Raw genomic sequence first — 19,418 nt, 5'->3', positions numbered from 1 at the left:
AAACAGACCAAGGGCGAAAAGTTGAGGATTATTTTCATTATTGCTTAATCTGCTCTGAATATTTTCAATCACTTGATGTATTTTAGTCAACAAAAGGAGAGAAAGTCGTGAAAAACAACCATCATAGTTTCCTAAATGACCTCTTCAACCCAAAGATATTCAGTTTACTATCGCATTTATACAGAAAAATGGCAAATCCTCAAATAATGCAAAAAACGTACAGACACATACAAAAGTAATCCCTCTCAATCATCACTTATGACCCACTAGAAGTGTGTAGCAGTGCATTTATCTGCAGAGATCCAGCCCTCTGCCTGTATTTTCTTATTATTTTGTGCTGCAGTGGGTTCGTAGACCCCAGCCAATCACAGCGTGCAGGTGAGGTCAGGGCATGCATCCAAGAGGAAGCTACAAAAAATGCTGCACACGGCGCCAAAAACACAATTATAGCGATGCAAAACACCCCACGGACAAGGCTCGTTCCAAAACGAGAGTGAATCTAGGTTTGGCTTTCACCCGCTGGGAAGCACTGAAGGAGAGGATGGGGATGAAGAGCGACGCCGAGTTGGCCCGTTTTCTGTTGGAGTGGTTCGTGAGCTCGCTGAAGTATCATCTTTTCCATTACAACAAATGTCATGCTCGTACTAAAGAGGCTCGCAGTGTGCGTACAAGCAAAGCGCCTCCGCCGCCGTCGAGCCGGGGAGGAGCTGCCAAGCTTGAATGTTGTGTTTACAAACACTAACGGACAATTCCTGCGACGCATCCTGCACCTTTAAATGATTAATCAATCAGCGAAACAGTAGCTTCCGCCCACGCAGGCGTAAAACAAGGCCTCAGTCACCTGCTTCCTTGCATGATTTGAGGTAAGAAGATTGAGGGATGAAGAAACTGAATGAGCTCTTAACTCAACGGGGAAAGTACAACTGGTTGTAGTAAACAAACCAAACAGGAAATCTCGGCTTAGACAGGAGGCACACTCGCACAAACACAGGCACGGCTGACAAATCTCCCTCACTCTCTGCCTCTGACTCTCCTTCATACAGAAATGTGTCAGTTTCTCTCTCTTCATCGATGCTGTGTTGTTTCCAGACAGGCAAAGAGGGCAGAGAGTGGCGGCTGATCGGACCACTTCACATCGCAGGCCACAGATAGGCTGATTAAAGTGCAGAGGCGGCCCCAGAGATTGGCTTATGATGATGACCTTGTGTAATGGTACTATTCTAGAGGAACGCCACTCGGCCGCCTCCACATCAACCGGGAATGACAGACCGGTGATGTAATGCTCCAACTATGACAATATAATGACAGACCTAGTGTGGGTATCTTAAGCAACGGCACAGTGACACGCGATGGTCTGCGCTGTATACATGAGTGTGACTCTATATCAGCAGCGCATTCGTATGTGTTTGAAACAAGAAGAAGATTTTCACAGTCTGACAAACTAACCTACACGAGCGCAGGCCCTAAAATTGTCTGTGGCTGTATTAGCTCACATCCTTCACATAATTTTGCTCCTGGCAGTTTTGCAGTAATGGTACACGGAGAAACAACCGAATGGCGCTCATGACTGCGAAGGTGTGAACGTTTTTGGTAAACGTTTTCTGCCAAGAGGAAATAGTAGAAAAATTAAATAATACTTTGTATGTGTGGGTAAGGTCTCTTTTATTGTTTATTGATCCCACAAAGGGAAACTGAAGTACAGATAGCATCGAATAAATGGGTAACAAAATAAAAACTACTGAACACTACACACAAAAGCATAAATACTGGAAATAAAGTGTATTGAGACAGAAATACAGTACTCATACAGTCATCCCAAACGTTAAAAACAACACAATGAGTGTGAAGTCTGTGTTTTATGATGTAAGACTGGAGGGCAAAAGGTCTAAAAGCAGGAACAGGGACGAGAAATCTTTTGGAATACATGCTGAGGGACAAATGTCTTCAGCTCTACCCTCCAGGTCGTCATCTTTATTTCATCCAAACCATCTCTTTTTCATGGATCAACAAAACAAACCTGCATCTCCTCTTCTCTCTAATATCCCTCTCTCGCCCCATCTATCCGAGGCCTGTGGGGCAGCCAGGCCTCATAAGGGGCGACTGCGGGTTCCCATGTCGGAGTCAGTCCACAGGGAGTCCTTAAACACCTCCATTCCCACACCCCTCTGGCTGCCCGTCTTCCTCTCCCTCACTCTTTTCTTTCCTTGTCAACAACACCACCACCTTGCGCCCCGCAATCTCTTTGTCCCTCCAATCTTTACTATTTCTGCAAGTTGCCTTCACTTTCTCTGTGGCCATATCTCTGGTTTTCTCACAGTAAAACAGCCACATAACAGGAGTGGAGCTTTATCACTGGTAATGGCCTCTGTTTACTATCGTTTTCATGCTCCACCTCACCACCAGCCCATTTTCCCACACATACGCGCATGCATGTGCATATTTAAGCGCGTAGAGCACACATACATCCATGCGCTAATAACGACTCAATGATGTATGTGCACATGCACTTTTAAGAGCATGCACTTACAGCCATGCAGGGTCAATTGTGGGAGCGAGCAGGCGTGTTGCGCAGATCCTGATCACATGGGCTGATTATGAATGAAAAGAAAAACTATTACAGGCCTCATTCATGCTCACAGAGGAGAGGCTGTAAACAGAAGTGTGTGCAAGTAGAACTGAATCCTGCCTGACACATTAATCCAGACACAAGCCCTGTTCATTGTTGGATATGTGAAAACAGGTTTAACCACACACACACGCTCATCAGTCATCAAATTGTATATTATTCTATGATGTTATTTTTTTGTGTGTGTGAGTGGTGACATAATAGAAAGAAAGAGGCAAAAATAAAAGCGGGAAAGATATATAACTTCTTCTTAAAGGATTTTGCTCTCACGGCAATCTGCTCCACTAACGTCTCAACACCTCTGCCACTCTTACAATCACTTTGCCTGATGCTGCAAAAATCCCCCTGGTTCCAGTCTGTCAGTGGTACTCCGGTGCTGTCAGAGTTTACAATAAACAAAGAGTGGACAGAACCCGCCTCCCACCTCATCTGCCATCGCTCTCTCACACAGACCCAAACGCACATCATAAAATGACCTTCTGCCCATGACAGCAGCCTTCAGCACCGGCAGATATGATAGCCATATTACTCTACTCTAACGTGCATCTGTGTGTGTGTGTGTGTGTCTGTGTGTGTGAAAGGGTCTGAGTCAGGCTGCGTATATTATGATTATGAGAACGTGTTGTCATTTGATAATGTAAGAGATAGCGTAAATCAGTGCAATAGCTGACTAATGGAGGGCCAAGACAAATGGATATGTGGATGACAGACAAATGAATAAATGGTGTGCTTATGTGTGTTTGAAGCGCGGGGTGGATGCAATTGGCATCTGCAGCTGGTGCAGATAAATTCTGCATTATTAAAACACGCTGTGAATATGCATGTATGTGCTTGCAATCACAACGAAATATGCAAAAGAATGAGAAATGCACACGCTCTGCACACTTGTGCGAGCACATACAGGCACGTCCAAATGCTCTGATAGCATCAGACACACAGCAGTGTATTATATACAGCATATAGGTGGAGCTAATGAAAGCAGCCTGTGGAGGTATAAGGTTATGGGTTTGAGCTATGGCAGCTATGACCAGATCAGTATCAGTCAAAGGAACCTTTCTCTGTTGTATGAGATCATGGTCTATGGCTGGGCTGGCCTTACTGCTAAAAACACACACTAGACAGCACAATAAGCTCCAGTCGACAGGTAGGAGCTGGCCAGAAAGTAGAGAAGAAAGAGCGAGGAGGCCTTTGGGGAATATGAAACCAAAACAAAGCAGCTGGTTGTCTGCTTCTCTATTTTAGAGTTTTGTTTTTTTTTTTGAGGCTTTCACCAGATCACTCTGCTGCTCTTCTAAGACGGGCACACACAAAAACAACCAGTCATGTAAAAATCTATGGAAAAGGACTTTCGGACATGTGTCGAACGCAAATAATAGCTTCATACAGTTATTTCTGTCAGCTGTGTATAGACAGACAACTACTGCACGTTTTTCCTGGACAACAGACCCCGTCTTTGTAGCTATTCCTGAGGTTTCTCTCTTCTTTTCTCCATCGAGGGTCTAATTATAGAGGATGTCATATGTTGTACATCTTGCAAAGTCCTCTCAGGCAAATTTGTGATATTTAACGAGATCAAATTACTGGATAACGTTCAGATTTGATCGGCTTCCAGTAGAAAAAAAATCACAACCATTCTGACTCATCTGAACCTCGAACTGAAGGTGAGATACATAAATCTCAGCAGTGGAGACTCTCCGCGCAATTGGAAACCAGTCCTCATGGTCAAATTGAGGTCATAATCAGACTTAGAATAAAACTGCGGTCAAACCACATTATTCTATTTTCATTTAATCCTTTCCCCCCTCCATCATCCACTCCTCCCTTCTTCTTCTATCAATCCCCTAGTTATATCATCCCAGTCAGGGGGAGTGAGTGAGTGGTGAAGCAGTATCTCTGCGGGTGAAGGGTCTGCTGAACTGTGAACTCGACCGGCCCACTTTATCAGCCCTCCTGCCTCCGAGGACTGCAGGTCTGCAGCTTGTCCAGCTGTCCCTGTCGGCCTCTGCTGTCCCACTGGCCAGCGGTGACTCAAGTATTTTAGACTGAAACTACAGCCAGCTTGGAAATAAAATAATGTTTGGATAGTCACACAGGGTCACGAAGACACTCGGGGTGGGTCACAGCAAAAACAGTGGACGTGTTGTTGGGAGCGTCGAGTCACTGATTTTAGAGTTTGAGTGAGAGAGTGCACATCGGTTACCCCAGTCGTCCCAATAAAATATCAAGTCAATACACTTTCCCACACTCACTTGGACATGAAATTCAATGAAAGTTATGGTATTTTTTGGTGAAATTCAATGTCTTGAAGTTGGAACATAGGCCATCGTCCAGAATCCTGGTTAAATAACTGATTAAAAACTGCGGTTGAAACAAATATTTATCAAAGGATTTTTCTTGGAATCACCGAGGAATGTGAATAAATCTTGGTGCTACGTTTATTGCCTGAGTTTCTGAATCTATCTACCTCTTCTTGGCTATGTATGTGTTTTCACATGAGCGGAAAACAAGACCAAGAGTCTGCAGCCATGATGGCGGCTCTCTGAGACTGCACTGAGCTACATGCTAGCATGTTAATATGCTTATGTTTTCCTGGATCACCATCTTAGTTTAGCATGCTAGCACCAAAGTACAGCCGAGGCTGAAGGGAACGTCATTAGTTTTGCAGGTATTTGGAGGTACCGGACAAGTTAAAAATCTGATCTGCTGATGGCACCACAAATGAGGGAAACTCCACCAATCACCACAGTCATTAGGACACATCATCCGGGAACCACGAATGTGCTACCAAAATTTGTGCCAGTCCATCTGGATAAGTGCCTGATGGTGGCACAAGCAGAAAAATGAAGAGATCCCCAAAGTCCAGATGATTTATCCTCTGGGGACCATGAATGTCTGCACAAACTTTCATGACAATCCATCCAGTAGTTTTTGAGATATTTTAGTGTACGCCAAAGCGGCGGAACGACCGACAGAACGATGGTGCTATCTATAGTCACACCATACCACGGCTAAAAAGGCAATGACCAATAATAAGAGCATGAGGTAAACTGTTCAAACCTGCTGTTTCAATAAACTGTAGTCGTAAATCTGTTTTAAAGCCATCCACTCATTCTCAATAACATTTTAGGCCTTACTTCATCTCCCCCACACATGCACACAATCAGCAGCAGATTAATAATGTGGCAGATGTGTCGCAGTGTAAAATGAATCAGTAAAAATATGCGGTATGGTGAACAGTTGGCCGTAACTAAACAGCTGTATCTCCCATTTAAAAGCATGACCGTATGAGCATACGCTTTTTCATTGTCTTTCATTGAGTTATTTCTATAATCACTGTCTGATGACGGCTGTTCTTATGACCAGCAGATTAATGATTGGTTACCCTGCCCTCTTCCTGTCTTTATTGACAGAACACAGTCTTTCTTTTTCAGTGTTATTACTCTTGTATAAGGGACTTAGATACACCTAATGGTTTTATGCACACTTACGCTGCAGGCCCATGGGTGTTCACATTACCCCGACAATGGACGGACTGGTGCGGAATAATCCACTGGTGATTAAATGGGATTCATAACGGAACGACACCGGACCTGTGAAACGGCCTCCAGGATGCTAAATCCTTGGTTGGTTTCTAGTGTTCTGCAAATATGTGAAATAAAAGAAGATAAATCCTTCCCACAGGAGATATGTGAGTGAATATCTCAGAAGATTTTGGGAAAAGGTCATCTAAACAGCAAACAAAAGGTTTGGCAATGATTAGCCCAATCAAACTTTGAAGTCTAACAATCCACCCAAAATGCCCAAAGTGTGCCAAAAGAGAGTAAATAAACAATATATCTCAGCTGATGAACTTTGTCACCTTTGTAAACTCATAAGATGACAGATCAATCAAACCTCCGCACTCGTTCTGTCTGAAAGTGTACAAATGTTTCCATTAGCAGCACCAGAGCTCCAAAGCCTGCACCACAGAAGCTGGACCACAGGGTCACAGTGAGGGTAGCTTCAAACCGAGGCTTCAGCTCACAATGGCTGAATGCTGCATCGCAAATTCATTTGACTGTCCTCATTTAACACTGTCCCAACTCATTTTATTCACATGAGAGGACCAGAGTTTCAGAACTGGTTCTACGGCAACTGATACGAATCTGTCTCTCTCTCTCTCTCTCTCTCTCTTGTTTATTTCTGGGGATGAGGAAGCGAAAAGACATTTTGGTCCTTATTTAGGTCCAGTTCACCTCTCAGGTAAAGTTGTTATATTTGGATAAAGAGCTAAGAATCAGTTAATCTTAAAGATGAAAAACCCACGACTTTCACTGTTTTTACGGTATTTCCAGACGCCTCGAAACCCTTATACTCATCTGGACAAAAAACGTTCTGTGCACGGCATGATAGGAAAATTTCTTTCAGCTTCAAACGACTGCGACTGAATTTCCTAATAAAGTGATACATGTCCAGTTTGACAAGAAAAAAGAAAAGAAATTTAAAGCTTTAATTTTGGTGAAACTATAAATTAATGGAAAGCAACATTAATATGTGACCAATACAACAGATAATGACACATTTCAATGTTTAACTTTGGTCATTTCTGGCTGCCATTTTTGTTTTAATTAGTAAACAGAATTGTGACTTAGAAACTCTTAAAAATCTTTTTTTTTTACTGTAAATTGGGCAGAATATTTTCTTATCCAGATAGTTAGAGTAGTCTTTACCTTTGAGACAGCAGTAAATGTTCTTAAACATCTTTCAAATGATCCTTAGCTCTGCGCTCAAATGCAATATTACAAAAGAGACACACACTGCGGATACTGTAGGTTCTTATATGGCCTTAAAGGCTAAAACCCGGCTCTGCTTCAGGTGGTCCTGAGTGCAGCTTCTAAGTCGATAAGTTCAAAGATCCTTCGCAGGTGTTTAAGTCCAGCTGCACAGTCACCCTGCTGAACAGTGAAATGTACTTAACAGGAACACACTTTCTCCACTGTGTTTGAGTCTGAGTGTTTTGTTGCCAGTGAGTGTGTGTTTAATAAATGTGCTGGGTCTGCCTGCCTAGCTACCTTCAGTAGCCAGTTCATTAGAAGGGAATTAAAGTTGACGCGCTGCGTTCCTGAGAGAGGAAGAAAAGCCAGGATTGTTGGTAGAGAGGCCAGCTGTGGCCGCGTCTGAGCCCCAGTGACGAGGCTCTCAGATAGGCTGCCAAGCTTGCTGCTCTCCCCTCTCTCCTCGCTTCACCGGGCCCCGTCCACTGGCCCCTGACAAGCAGCGCACACACACGCACGTACACGCTCACGCGCGCACACACACACTCTGTGGCACACATGCATGTGCATACACGCCTGCTCAACATTTAATTAAACTCACTGCGTCCCGTGTCAACAGGTCTGCAGTGACCCCTCTGACACCCCCTACACACTCCCAATTCCACATACGACCACATGCAAAGTTGCCAAACGGAAAAAATGCAACAGCTTCAGCACTAATTTCCCTCCTGTCCTCAAGAAACAGACCAACGCTTCATTACCATTCCAACTTGTCATCAGCGCAGCTCCACTCACACTGACACAGGCAGCCACAATCAGCGCTGTACAACTCTCACATAATCCGTCTCTGCAGGGGGAAACAATGAGGCCGCAACAAGACAGTCCTATGGCGTCAGCCACACATCAGATCCTTGCAAAACATCAAGTTTGTGTAGAAAAACGACCTCAAAATATAAAAGACACTAAAAGACAGCTCAAGACAACTTAACACATTGCTGTCTGACCGCATGATGGTCAAGTGTGTCTGTTCTGCATAACGTTGACATGAAAAATGAACGAGGAGAGGAGGCACGCAGAGAGAAAACCAGGGCTCCAACTGCTCGAACAGACGATTACACAGACCTATTAAACACAATTCTGCTTAGCCGACATACGTGAGAGACACTGGGAGCTCATCTTCAAAGTGGCACACCCTCATATCTACTCACACACTCACAAACACTCAGGAAGAGTAAATGCGTGGTAAAGAGGTCCAGACAGGACTGAGCTATAAAGCAGCCAGGTGACTGGTCATAAAGCTCCTCAACATGCAGCTCTGTTGACTGGGAGGGGTGGGGTGGGGGTGAGGTTGTTGTCGGATGTGGGTGGGCATGAGGGTGTCAGATTGAAGGGGGAGGCAGGGGTGTGAAAGAACTCCTGGGGAACCTAAATGTTTAAAATGCACGTAAAAAAGGAGGAACTTTGAGGTTGCTGACAGAAATAAGTAGAATGTGGATTTCCAATACCGGCACGCGTTTGGGTTTGTGTTTACATCTGTGATGTGAGAGGTGCGTCTCTGAAGTGCTGCCGGCTGCTTGTTGACGACTGCAGAGCCCCGGAAGAGATGCGTTCCGCGTTAACCCTGAGGTTCAGCATCAAGGGCCCGAGCTAGATGACCATTAAATGACCTGTCGGCGGGGGCCTGGGAACTGATCAGCAGCCACGACCGCCTCAGATGAGACAAGAGAAGGGAAGCGTTGATGCAGCGACAGAAAGAGGAGAGGTGAGGGTCACGACCGCAACGACCCCGTCTGCTGTTAGGTCACCGGTAGAAAGCCCGGTTCTCGTCACGGATGCATTTTAAACGCTAAATGCAGACAGAGGTACATATGTTTGAGAGGAAGTGAGAAAAGAGGGACCTGGTTTGCACTCTCAACTAGCCATTGATGGATTACCCTCCAATATTAGTGCTTCGCAGACATACGTTGAGAATGTTTGCCAATGAGGCACATAAATTCTGCAAAAATGACAATGAAACGAGCCCTGAAAGTCTGGAGGCTTCTGTAGTTTGACAGCACACAAATTGTCAGAAGAAATATGCTTTTGGCCGCGCAGAGTTGCCAAAAATGTCCGTCTCTTTGCGAGGCTTTTGTATGAGTACAACCTTGCTTAGTTTGCAAGTTAAAAGAGGAGAGACTTGTGTAATTTTTCCATTCGGCTCGCCCCTCTTTTAATAAATATCTGTCTCTCCAGATTAAGTGTTTCTTTTTAGCAGTCTTTCTCTTCAGGCCAAGGTGGGAAATCCAGATACTAAATCTGAACGGAAGATTGAACCAATGAAGAACAAATAAAACAAGAAGAATGAATAAAACCTTAAGAAGAACGACCAAAATGATATAATTTACATCAGCAGATCACTTTGGAAATTCGATTGTGCATATTCTGTATCGGCATCTGACCTAAATCGACTTAAATTGAATGAATAAACCACAAAATAGATATTTCACGCTCTAAATCAGCTGTGGCTATCATGTAGTGCACAGTGATTATTCTGCATACCGGAGGCGTAACTTCACAGTCTTGATCATAAGTTCAGCTTTGGCTGCACTGAGTCAGTCGCTCCACGCTGTGCATTGATTTGTTGTAGGGAACAAATAGGAGATGATGTCAGTCTTAGGTGCACTCCATCCTATTTTTCCTACTGTGGAAAATTCCAAACCGTTGCCGATCTGCCATACACACACTGAGGCACTCAATAAAGTCGACTTTAAAAACACAATCCGCCAATAACGGGCCTGATGAATGACTTACTGCCCTGTTAAAATCTTGTCCAGCTAAGCAGACCGTGGTCACTCTCGGGCGGACACTCGGCTGCTAAAGAGCAACAACACGGCCGACGGTTTGGACGACGCCACAGCTGAACTGTGATATCACATGATCTGGATGTTTCTGGACGCATATTTTTGGCAAATGCGGCTCAGATCTTGAACCAAAGTTCCCTCGAATGATGGCAGTGCTTGACCTCGTACCAAAGCTCACACTGGATGATCCAAACCATTTAAAGACCATACTTGCCCTTATGTGTATGACTGACTGAGTGTGTGTGTGTGTGTGTGTGTTTGTGATTTTCCTTCATGGACGGCCAAGACAGAATTATTGGAAATGCTAGAACCATAAAACCCAGTAATTTACGGACACAAAACATTACTGTTTAATATTTGTTTTTCCTTTAAGCCTGAGTAGTACGTGTGTGCAAATGAGTGAGAGGGTCTACTCTAGAGGGGGAACGAGGAAAATAAAGAGAGAAATATAAACCCTAAAACAACTTTTTTTTTTTTTTTTTTTTTCCATTCCTGCTCGACGAGAGCTACAAAAACATTCTTGAGGTGTTCAACAGAGCGCCTTTCATCGATCGGCGTTGGCGCGTGTTTTGACTCCGCGGTGTCTTCCCGCTCTGCTTTATCAGAGTCAGTTAACACAGTTTATCAGTCCCTCTGTCTACCAGCCTGTGTGGAACTGGGCGATCTGCCTCATCTCTCTGTGACACACACACACACACACTTTGCCGGCTGCAACTATGTGTCCATACTTGCTCTTTCCGGTCCATCTAAAAGGCCATTTTATCACTCTTATCCCCTCCTCTGATCTCTCTCATATCTCAAGAGCAGAAATTCCACTCCCGCTGCTGGAAGGAAATCTTGTATCTCCAACACTTGGAAACAGAAAAAAGGTTTTCCGAGTGACAAACTGTGATCTTTTCAGGAATCACACAACAGGGTTTGGTATGACTTTCAGGGCTGATAAAGTCATCCAGTTCAGGCAGAAACATGAAAAGCTTTACAGGGTTTCAACTGATTAATACTGAAGAAAATCCTGCATCATGGCGTAAGTGTAACAAACTGTAGATCGTTTCAGCCTGAGGGGCCCCGTGCCTTAGCCTCACCTTTCCCACTCTGTCCTCGGTGGACCGACTTTGCACCAAAGTCTGTATTTTACTGTTAACTGCTAACACACCCACACTAAATCATCTGCTTTAATGACCGAAGCCGGGACATGTACAGTAAAAACCAATAAAAACCTCACAGAGTGGAGCAGTATAAGAGACACAGAGGGAGGGAGAAAAAAGACAAAATGAGCAAGACAGAGACTAGTAAGAGATAAGATCATTATCACATTTGTGTAGTAAATCACAACAGATGTGCATGTCCTCACACGTGTCTGTCTGTGTGTGTGTGTGTGTGTGTGTGTGTGTGTGTGTGTGTGTGTGTGTGTGTGTGTGTGTTTGTCCTCGTAAGAATGCTTTGAGCTGTATCATGCCACATCTGGGAGAGTTATTGGACAGAAACGAGAGAAAGAGAAAGTAAGAGATTGTTAGAGAGGACACCGTAGCCTTGACTTGATAGTCTTGATGAGCTCCTTCTTTCCAGCCCCCCCCCCCCCAGACCCACGTCACACACATTTTTTTCTGTGGAGGGGAAACCATGTTGTTTGACCACCCATACAGAGGAACCATGGGCTAATGCACAGTTTAGTATTCCAGTCATACAATGTCAACAATCCTCAAACATTTCAAGTGTATAAACTTTACATAGTAAATAGAGGGGTTATGGTCAAAAGGAAAGCAGAAGGCTATGCATCTGACAAAGGGAGACGTGGAGGTGAACACACACTTCTGGTGCCGTCCATGTAGCCACCACCTCTTAACAATAAGCAGCGCTGACCAGACGTTTACAAGCCCACATCCTAGCTTTGGCCCGGGCCCGTCCACCGCTGCATGACGAGGCAGCTTTGGGCAATTTGTTAACACAGCAGATGCGCACTCCTCTGGAGGATAATGCTAAGTGCTGCTCATGTTGCTCTGAATTATACTCAGATGGGCTTTAACCTCACAAACACTGAGGCGGCCACAAGATGAAAAAAAGAAAAAGAATTCAACATAGACAATCGTGTGTAGTTTATACAGTTGTAAAACCAATAACAATAGACACAAGATGCTCCCCGCTGCTCTTTCTTTTCATTGAATTAACTTCTATCTGACCTCTCCTCGATGTCGAGGCCCCCACATCCATCTTTTTCAAGCTGACAGAGCTACATGTCACAGCTGAAGGAAGGCTGGTTATCTATGTGCATGTGTGCCTGTCTGTTTGTTTTTACTTAACCGCCTTTATTTAACCAGGCAGGTCATTTTAGAGGCAAATTACTCGATGATTGTTTGGCAAAAGCCGAGAGGCCTTTGACCAGAGGCATGCCATTATCGTAAAAGAACACACAACAAAGAGAGACAGAATTAGAAGAAATAAAAATCCTAAATGAATGTGCAGGAACAGCGGCCACAACAGGAAATTAGCAGAGGAAAGAATTACTGTCAAAGAGAATACCTGTAATACTGCATGTGCACGTGGCCAGAGGAGGCTGGGAGTTGTGTACACCAAATAAGGACTTGCATGCAGTGTAACTAAGTTTTAATAAGTTTAAGGCCACGGTGTCTCCACACAGGACAGCATGCTCCTATCATATGACTGACTGGCTGATAAGGCTGCAGGGGGACTGACCAAACCTTTCTGTCCGCAAATGGGCTGAAAAGGATCTGATAGACTGGGAGTGAGCAGATGGAAATCTTCTATTAAGCACTTAAAGGTATGAATTTCCATTTTAGAAAAAAAAAAAAAAAAAAAAAAGGCTCCATCTGCTCTCTTGGAGAACAAAGTGCACAGAAAAACAAGGACAACTGCATGAAACGTATGATAATTAGGAGAAAAATAGTTACAAATGGAGGCAGTAATGCACAGAACATACAAACAATGAGCGAAAAAGTGCACACGACACACGTTACACACAGCATTCACAAACGCAGGTCTTGATCACAATATGTAAATGACTCTTCTGCAAGCACCAAGCTGACCTGATGTGACCTGATAGTCGCTCTCATCCCTCTGAGTTTCTGTCATAGTACTAACACGGTAGTGCAGTCATAGTGAACATACTGTAGCTAAGCTGCAGTCACTTTGCTTCCCGCACGAAACCACAGGCATCCCGCTGTTACTCAATACCTGACATACCAGAGCGCAGGGTGAGACTGAGACTGAGAGGTAGAGGAAGGAGAGGACACAGCAGGGAAGAGGAGAAGGAGGAGAGGGTTGGTCTAAACGAGTAAAGGCAAAGAGGCCATTCTGAGATGTTTGTGTGGCATTTTGAAACATGCGTACGGGTTTTTCCTGCGTGTTTTTTCTTCTCCGTTTCAATCATCCCGCCTGACACGCAGGTCTGCTTGATGCATTGTTGAGATACGTGAGGTGTGTGCGTCAACTCCTCCGGCGGCCTCTGCGACCTTCCATAACACCCTTCCTTGCAAACGTCCACAGAGACATTTATGTGTATCTTTGCAGGAGCATCACTCCAAGCCTGACTGGAATGATTAGATTTCTGCAAGCTGACAACTTGATGCATAACAGAAAACAGCTTCTTCTTAAACCACCCCCCTCCAGACTTGTTTTAAGACATTTAAAAATGTCCTGTTTTGAATTATGAGCTGAGTCTGAAATGTATTTCTTTTAACTTACATCTACTCCTTCACCCTCACTGAAAAATACAGAATCTATGAATATGCAAATTTTCCTCATTTCCAAACTTCAATTGCTGGAGGCAAGATGTCTCCTACTTCACTGAAAAGTCCACTCTCAGTGTTTGTGCATCAGGGTAGTCAAGTTTCCAATCATACTTGTGTAATATGGAGCGTGACAAGCTTCAAAACTGCTAAACAGCCACAAAGACCCAACTTCACACCTCACTCTCTGACGTATCATCTGGCGTTTCCTGTGTCGCCGCTGACTTAATAAAAGGCACTGTTACCTTTTAACGGTTAGACATTTTAATGTGGAAATGTTACATATTGCACCTTTAAGGTAAACCCTGAGAAACTTTCCTCCTTCAGCACGATTGTGAAAACAGCCGTCAGGCGTCAAATTCTGCACATTCGTCATTCTGCGCAGTGAAGCTCAAACATCCAACAACAAGTGTACAAACACATTTCTTTTACAATAATGTAAAAAGAGGCAAAAGAGACAAAAAGAGAGAAACAAACAAACTTTAAAAAAAAAAAAAAAAGCCAAAATAATTCACATTGTGTTTCACCTCGGTTAATGGCGATCATGGGAAAATGCCACTTCTGGATGACCCTACGAGTAACCGGGGGATGGGGAGGTCGTCCACATGCCCCTCTCAGCCCAACCTCTTCCCCTTGGATCTCACCCCGTCTCCTTTCGGCCTCTCTCCTCTCTCTCCTCTCCTCTATCACTCTTATCAGAGTCCTGGCGATAAGAACAAATCCCTCACTTATACCTCAAGAGAGAACCGACCAAGCAGCCGCAACTGCTCAATCCACAAACACAGGATCCCACAGCTGACACAGCACCCACGTGTGCCTCGTTTAGAAGACCTTAAAGGCTAAATGCCTATGAAAAATACAATCACACAGTTGCTAAGAGAAACATGTTCTCAATCAGCTCGATAATACAAGCTGGCAAACCCAGGATTGTTTTCATGATGCATTCTTCATCCTTTCAACAATAAAATGTGCACTAATGGCTTGTCCAGCTCTGAGGCATGCACGGCCCAGCTGTGCTGTCTGTCTCTGTCTCTCTCCTTAATGAGATGTGCCAGCGTGTGCAGAGTCAACAGACTAGTAAACCTCAGAGTGAACTATGGTCTGACCTCTCTGTGTGTTCGCCGTCTCGCCCTCCTCTGCGTGAAACAAACCCCCGCAATCATTAAGAGTTAAGAGTTACAGATTCTTGAGGTCTTTGTGTTGAGGGCCTTTTCATGTTGTCTACTGGCATAACTAGCGCCCATCAGCTTGCTCCAATGAGGTCCAAATGCCATGACATGGTCTGCAGGGATATGACAAAAAGCTCATAATGATAATAAAAAGGCACAAAAACAAAACAATAAACAAAGCGACAAACAGGAGCCAGAAATGTTTCGAATTATGACATCCTGTCTGCGTTTCCCAAAGCAAGGTTCATTATCACAGCCTCTCCAACGTTCCCTCTGACTGACAAATGGTGAGAAAGGGCAAAATGATATTTTGGGTGAGCACCCCTAAGCCCTCTTCACCCTAAAGCTGAAGTTCAGTTTGGGACACATACTCCCCCATGAGCCACTTGGGCTCCTATGAGCCAAAGATGAACTACAGTGGGTAAACATGTGCACTCGGTTTTAATAGTGTTACATACAAAAGGCTCCTCTGCAGGAGGAAGTGACTGACTTACAATGGGTCAAGCTGGCATGAGAGGACAGGTGGGAAGAGTCAACACTGCACTTTTATCTGATCCGGTGCATATGATTATAGCATTATGTGTTTGTTCTCACACAAACAGTGACAACTTCTGCTTTGTGTACACTCATTATTCACCTCTATGGGCCATATTTCCCTGTCACATCAAGGTTCCCATAGCAGCCCTGGTAATTAACCATGGACGTCCCCAGCTTCTCCCTCACCCTTCCCAGGTTCTGTCTCGCCTTCACGACACTCCTTCCCACGGACGTTTGGAAGAAAGGCAGCCCAGGGCCTCGTGAGGAGGGCCCTGGTCGCATCTCACGGCAGCCCACACATACTGCCGTCAGAGCACATTTATGTGTGACGGGAAGACATGTAGTTGGTGGACAAAACACACATGAGCACACATGCTAATACGTATGCAGATATACAAAACACTAACAAAGAACACGCTCTAAACTCAGCCTCTAAAGGCCACAGAGAGGCTGGGAGAATAATGAGCAGGGGTTGAGCTGGGAAAATAACCCAGGACCATCATTCCCAGGCTGTCCTACTGGGAAAGCAGCGCATGGTTCCCAAAACCATAACATAAAGCCCCCAAACTTCCAACTCAGCCTTGTTCTTTTCAAATCTGGATAATGATTTGAGCTCCAGAAAAATGTCAGCCATCTTTCTCATATGAGCTCAATTTTACATCCCACAGTAGCAGCTGGTCTTCTTCCAGTCCTCCAGTCACTGAGGAAAAATTAGCACATCATGACAAATATTTTAGGTAAAAATTGGCCTCGTTTGGCTGCAAAATGTGCTGCACGGGCAGTTTTCGGAAATTTGACGGACATTTCTGTTCTTGGAGTTGTAAATAAAAAAAGATCATCCCGTCAACTTCAATTTCTAAAAGACGGCGTGTTTGTTGTTTCAACTGACAATGTGGGGAGTCAATGAATAAGTGAAATGTCATTTTGTGGTGAACTATTCTCCTAAACTTGGTCTCATTCTCTCTGACTCTCCTCATATCTCCTGCGGGGCGTCTGTCCTCGTTTGTTGTCTGCTGAACTCACAAGCTCCCACTTTTCAGAAAGTACAAACCCACAGGCATGTTGTGAACAACAAAAGACATACACCTCAAACCAAGACACATGTTCCTGTTTCTGCATGAACCTACAGACGTGATCATGGAGGGTATGACTCTGTAGTATGTATTTAGCTGTGTCTTCACGGTGGTCTGCGTTTGTTCCATGACTGGGCGCCTCATTGGCGAGAAGGTAATGTGGTGACAGGGTCAAGGACAACCTTAAAGCACATGCTGTATTATTTATAACAAGGTTAACATACTTACCATATACTGCACAATATGGCATGTATGCACTCAACACATAATTGAGTTTCATTGAGTTAAACACAAGTGAAAAAAGTAGAAAAGTGGTATTTAAACTGTAATGTGAAAACCGTCTGAGTCTGATGTGATAGAAAAGTATAATTGGTGATATAAAAGTTAAAAAAAGTGTAACTTTGTCTTAATGGAAACAAGAGAGTCAACAGATGAAACAAAGCGGCAGACGAGAACATCAGATCTGTGTGGAGCGACGAGGAGTCTGCAACCTTCCTCAAATGAATACATGAAACAAACACAAAAGCCATATTTCCATCGTGTTTTCACTATTCGACGTTTGACTGATGCTCATTCAATTATGTCATCTTGCTGCGTCCTCTTCTTGTGCAGTGGTTTCCTGGCACACAACTGGAGAATTAGCACCGGCAGCTGTTTATCTCAATGAACCAACAGCTCATAAGCTCATAATGGTGGCGGATGGAAACGTGCACTCATTTGTATTTTCTTCCGCTGATTTTCTCAAAGATCGGTCAAAATTTGCGCTGCATTTGGATGGAAACACCTTTAGGAGGAAGGACAAAGACATTTTAGTCTGTTTAGAGTCAGTCCAGATAAACTCTTTACCCCTTTGTGGACTGAGATGAAACCAGTCACAAGCGTTTCTGTCCCTGTGTGGAGTTCAAATGCGAACTGATCTGACAGTCACACTATACTTTGCGTCATTCACTTATTATTTTTGGAACTGCAGCTCACAACAGTGTAATCGTAAACAATAATCGCATTTGTCATGTTAAGGACTTCAGTAACGCAGGCAAGATCAATAAATGTTAAAGTTGAGCCACAGTATAAAAGTTACCATATATCATGGAGGCAAGAAAATGACTCATGATGAAGCAAATGTGAGAGACAGTGAAGCAGCCAAAAACAAAGGGGATTAGGGCCTAACTAGGGTGGGGAAAGAGAATGTGATGAAAGTCCGCTGGTTGACGAAATACTTAAGCATGAGTTTGCACACACACATAATAAATTTGCACACGAGTGAATTAAATGAAATCTGAGAGAAGGTGAGAGCTCAAGTTAAGTGTGAGTGTGGAAAAAGTATTTCTAGGAAAACTGACAAAAAGTGACAAGAGGAAGAAATCACTGTAAAAAAAAAAACAGCATTTGCTGTGTGGCGATGTGCCCCAAGCTTTAAACTGTTAGCAGGCTGCGGTTGGCTCAGCAGCAAACCAGTGTTTTACTGGTTCCCCTGGGCAGTGTTATGGAGCGGGCTGTGTGCCGCCTCGCCATCTTTTACAGAGCCAGAGCGATTAGGAGCCCAACGTGCTGACGGCACATGCAGCAACGCCGCTAGACTGTGATTTACGCCACTGACCAAGCGCCTGCGACTGTCCTGTAATGCACAAATATGTGGAATGAGGCTTTCCTGTTCTGGTCATTTTAACTGCAGAGCACATCGGCCCGTACATTGTGTTACATTGGCGAGTTGAACAAATACAGCGGACATGATGAGTGGAACAATTCTCTGCATTTTTTTTTTTCTAAATCTGCTTCACAATAGAGCGCTGTGTTTGTCGAGCGGAGACGATATCTGCAGTCACAACATCTTTTATTTTCCCTAAATGGATCAGGAAAAAAGCAATTTTCAAGTCAAATATTGTAAACTGAACATTATGATACATGGTAGACGAAGATACATTCTTGGGAACCACTTACTTATGGCGGATAAAAAATAAGGACACCACCGAGCCTGATATCACAGAGGACCACCCAGCTCATGGCCTCTGTATTGTCTGTGAATTCAGGGGTTTTAACAGTTTAAGGGGGAGTTTTTATTCTATAATTAAACAGAAAGTATATATTGCTGATTCTGAAGGCTGATTATGAGAAATATTTTTAAATTTGACTGTTTTCAGGCACAAATGATTGAATTGAACTGAAGTTAAGTTAAACAGAAATGGCTTCGTAACTGAATTTTAGCTATTACAAGGGGAGAAAAAAACACTGAAAATACAAAAGAAGAGTTCAATGACAAAAAGTAATCAGAAAAGTTCATTGCTTTTTTAAGCTTTTGCTCATAGCCAGTCAACCACGTTTTATTTTGTAAAAGATCTCACACCCCTCCTCACGAGGCGAAGATTAAATTCTGTAAAACTCATTTTAATTGACACATTATTATTTCATCTTAAGAAATAAGCACTTGTTCAGTTAAAATTACAAGTTTCTGCAATGTTAGAATGAAAGATACTTTCATCTTGTCATGATATCAGAAATTATATCCAAGTAGATCATTCAGTGTTTTTGCCCTGTGTTTACTGATTAGTGCTTAAATGCTTAAAATATCTGCTCTGAGTTAACACTATCATCATCATGCGTGTTGGTGTTGCAACATTGAACTTTACACTGGATTTACTTATCTAATTATTCATTTTCCTGTGACAGCCGCTTGTGGCA

General features: G+C 43.7%; 1 protein-coding gene across 1 annotated transcript in view; it reads right to left on the bottom strand.

The window, feature by feature from the left end:
• The window catches only part of coro7 (coronin 7), a 103,981-nt gene that overhangs the window by 7,108 nt on the left and 77,455 nt on the right, over nt 1-19,418 (bottom strand). The gene's annotated exons all lie outside the window — the stretch shown is intronic.

The sequence above is a fragment of the Chaetodon auriga genome, chromosome 16, assembly GCF_051107435.1.
Source record: "Chaetodon auriga isolate fChaAug3 chromosome 16, fChaAug3.hap1, whole genome shotgun sequence".
NCBI lineage: Eukaryota > Metazoa > Chordata > Actinopteri > Chaetodontiformes > Chaetodontidae > Chaetodon > Chaetodon auriga.
This window is presented reverse-complemented; position numbering and strand designations above follow the sequence as displayed.